This window comes from Vombatus ursinus, unplaced genomic scaffold (genome assembly GCF_900497805.2).
Source record: "Vombatus ursinus unplaced genomic scaffold, bare-nosed wombat genome assembly UNPS02014894.1, whole genome shotgun sequence".
NCBI classification, from domain to species: domain Eukaryota; kingdom Metazoa; phylum Chordata; class Mammalia; order Diprotodontia; family Vombatidae; genus Vombatus; species Vombatus ursinus.
Genome location: NW_020954672.1, coordinates 3,233,724 through 3,237,658, shown reverse-complemented (window position 1 = coordinate 3,237,658; position 3,935 = coordinate 3,233,724).

Sequence of the window (3,935 nt, the reverse complement as noted above, 5' to 3'; positions counted from 1 at the left end):
AAATTAATAAAAAAAAAAAAGTTTAAGTCTCTTAGCTTATAGCCACTAATGCTTACTCAAATCGATTTGGCAGGAGCAGCAGAGATTAGGATGATACAGTTGGAGATAGAGGAACAATATAGGTCTGATTGTGGTACTGTACCATAAGTATTGTTGGAACCGAAGAGGCGATTGTACAAAGGCAGCTTTTGGGACAGAGTCAGTCCCAGTGACCTCCATGTTTTAACCTTTGGGTACAGTGTTGAGCTAGCCTGCAGGAGAGTGTGCAGCCCCATAGGACTAATCCCATCTCTTGAGGGCTATTCCCCTCTCTTTAGCGCTAATTCCATTTTCCAATGATGCTGTAATGGGGAGGAGCTAAAGTGACACTAATCCTATCTCCTCATTGTGAGGTCTACCAATCAAGATTGTCTTACCCTAATATGGAAATTGCTTTTCTCTTGTGCATAAAAGCAGCTCAAACTTGTAATTGAGGGTGGGGGTAATGGGGTGGGGGGTGGGGGGCTGGCCCCACTCCAACTGCTTAATGCCTTGGTGTGCCAATATAAACTTTTGCCTTATTTCCTGAATTTGCCTTCAATTGGCCAGGGTGAGTCCTGAACCAGGATTCTCTTCTAACATATTCTTTCCTTTACTGAAAATCAGAATAACATTTGCCTTTCCATAGTCCTTTGGCACTTCCATTTTCTATATCCCCCCCCCCCCATCACTGTCTTGCTGAGCAATGATGTTGGCCAATTTGTTTAGTACCCTGGAATGAGTTCATTCAGGACTAATTTCTTAAACTCATTAAGGGCAGCTAAAGGCTCATGCCATCTCTTCCCTTTTTTCAAGTTACATCTCCTCATTTGATTCAACATAGGTTTCAATTCTCTGTTAACCATCTTAATTCTATACTTCCCAGTCCAAAGAGTATTATCCCTGGCAGAGAAAACAGAAGTAGAGTAAGAGTTGACTAGCTTTGTACTCTCTCTGTCCTTGATTATAACTGGCCCATATATTCAGTGGTCATAGCCTTTCTTTAATTTTCTTCCTGGTCTGGACAAAGCCAAAGTCTTTTTTGTTGTCCTTAGAATTAGTTGCCAGGTCCAATAAGTAGGCTTTTATTCTATTCAGGCTTCTTAACTAAGAATTTAGCTCAGAGCTAAGTGTTCATTTTGCCCCTGACAAAAAGAAGGACTCAACAAAAAACCTAACATTTCATAATATTTTGTACTATGTAGATTGAACACATTGTTCTTTCCCAGTAACAATGGCAACCCCCCCACCCCTACATTTTACAGATTACAAAGCACTCCTAACAAGAGCTCTAGGAACTATGTGGTACAGATGTTATCTTCCTTTTTACAGATGAGGAAACAGAGGTTCATAAAAATAAAGTTGCCCAGAGTCACTCATCCAGTAAGTGTGAGAGCGGGATTCAAATTTAGGTCTTCTGAATCTATGTCTAGTAGTCTTCCCATGATAATAGTGGTTCTCCTACAGTGGAGTGCAGGCTTTGAGCGAATACCTCAAATCTCATGCTTACCTGTAACAGTGGTGCCATTATCCCTGCAGGTATTTATCCAAACAGCATTTTTCCCTCAAGAGGTCTGGTGCTAAATCTATTTTTAACTGCCATGCAATTGGCATCTCAAACAAGTTAGTTTATTTGAAATAGTGGAATTCTGAGAAAAAGTAGCTCATGCTCTCCTGAATATCTCTTCAAGGTGAAAATTAAGTGCATGTAACTTTGTTAAGCATGGCTCTATATTATAATATTTCCAGGGGCTTTGGATTAGTTTTCAGGTGATGTAGTTTTTGAATACCTTAGAAGTACTGAATTTTAAATTAAGTGACATTTAGTAAATTCTAGCAATTCCCATGAAAAGACTTTGTATCCCTGTTAAAATCTGCTAGTTATTCTATCTTAGTTGCTTGTCTTCCAAAATACTCCATAGATGGTAGATCATAAATTTTTATTACTGGAAGGGACCATTGAGATTACCTATTCCAGCATTCCATTTTGGCCTTCAGTCCAGAGAATTCCTACTCTGGTGTAGCTTGAACTAACTAGGTGTCCTCTGATGCCCCACCACCTCAGGGATTCTATTATTCTGTGATAATAGTTCTCAGTGTCCTATGTTTTGAAGTAGTTTACCTTACTGGGTGGGGATGGGGTGGGGAATCTGCTACCTCAAGGCCCCAAGTAGCCCTTTGATTGAATCCGAACTTCACAGAACAAATCCCTGTAATAAAAGGATTTGTTCTATAAAACTTGGACTCAGTCAAAAGGCCACACCCAAGGACCTAGAAGGCCACATGTGGCTTCCAGGCTGCATGGAACTCTTCCTCCATCCCTCCCCTCCACTTAAGCTTCTATTTTTTTTCCAATGGTAGAGTACCTCCTAGCCCTGTTCTATATCTTATAAATTATGGCTGCCATATTTTTTCTGAGCCAAAAATTGGGCACAAAGAATTTTTTCATAGTCTCTCTGATTTCATTACTGAAGCCAGTCAACCTTGAAATGGTACTTGTGTACATATGGTGTCCCTTCATGGTTAGCTCCATTAGATTGAGCTAGCCTAGCTTGGAAAAGCTCCAGGTTGAGGTTTTGATGAGTGAACTTATTCTTACTGGTGTTGTAAAAAGAACACTAGACCTGGAATCAACAGAGACCTGGATTTGAATCCAGCTTCTGACACTTATTGGTTGTGTTATTATGGACTCAACCAATCTGTACTTCAGTTCTCTCATCTGTAAAATCAGAAATTGTAAGATTCAGCTTACAATTCCTACAGCTGGAAAACATCTTTCTTGGTTGTTCAGCCGTGACATATCTTTCACTAGCTCATTTTACAGATGAGGCAACTGAGGCAAGTAGGGTTAAGTGACTTGCCCAGGGTCACACAGCTAATCTGAGGCCAGATTTGAGCTCAGGAGGAAGAGTCTTTCTGGCTCCAAGTCCCGTACTCTATCCACTGCACCACCTAGCTGCCCCAAAAAAGCTCTATAAAGGCAAATAAATATCTTAGTCAATGCACTGGGACCCCAGGTTATTACCAGGGTGAATTAGTGGGGTACAACCACAAGGTGGTAGCAGAGGACTGGGAAATCTCCAATTCTTTTGCGGGTGTGTTTAGGGTCCCCATATATATGCATACTAGAGATATCCTCATAGTCTTTTGCCCCAATCTCTTCATAGCCTTAAACTTATTCAGTAATAACTTGGAATGCATGGTTGGCTTCCTCACCTTTCTGGATGGAGATTTCCCATGATCTCTTGGAGTCCAGAGACCATTGAATGAGATTCTTCAGCCTCACAGCTTGGATACTTTACTTTGAGATCTGGCTTTTTTTTTTTTTTTTTTAATCTATTTGGGAGGCCTGGGACAAAGGGGAAGGATTTGTGCTTGTGCAGTCATATTGTCTCATTCTTTTTTTTTTTTTTTTTTTTAACTAGGCAATGGGGTTAAGTGACTTGCCCAGGGTCACACAGCTAGTAAGTGTCAAGTGTCTGAAGCCGGATTTGAACTCAGGTCCTCCTGACTCCAAGGCCAGAGCTCTATCCACTGCACCACCTGGCTGCCCTGATTTCTGTTACTCTTGACACAGGTGAAGATAAACAAAGGGAGCTAGCAGGGGACAAAACTGTGAAGTCAAAAGTTTGTTGTAGTGTCCAGGCTCTCTTTTTTAGCACCTTTTTCACTGCCTGATAGCATCCCCTCCTCCTTCTTCATCCATTTAATTTGTACCCTCTTGTTTTCCAATCTCATCCCCTTACTCAGAACATTAAAGGATCTGATGCCATTTGTACTTTCATTGAAGTTCCCATCAACATTCATATCAACATGTAAATTCTCACAGGTATTTGCTTTAAAAAAAAAAGCCTTTTATTTCTAATTGTGGGATGAAAAGCTTTGGCTTTTGTTAAAGGAATATCAAACAAGCTGTG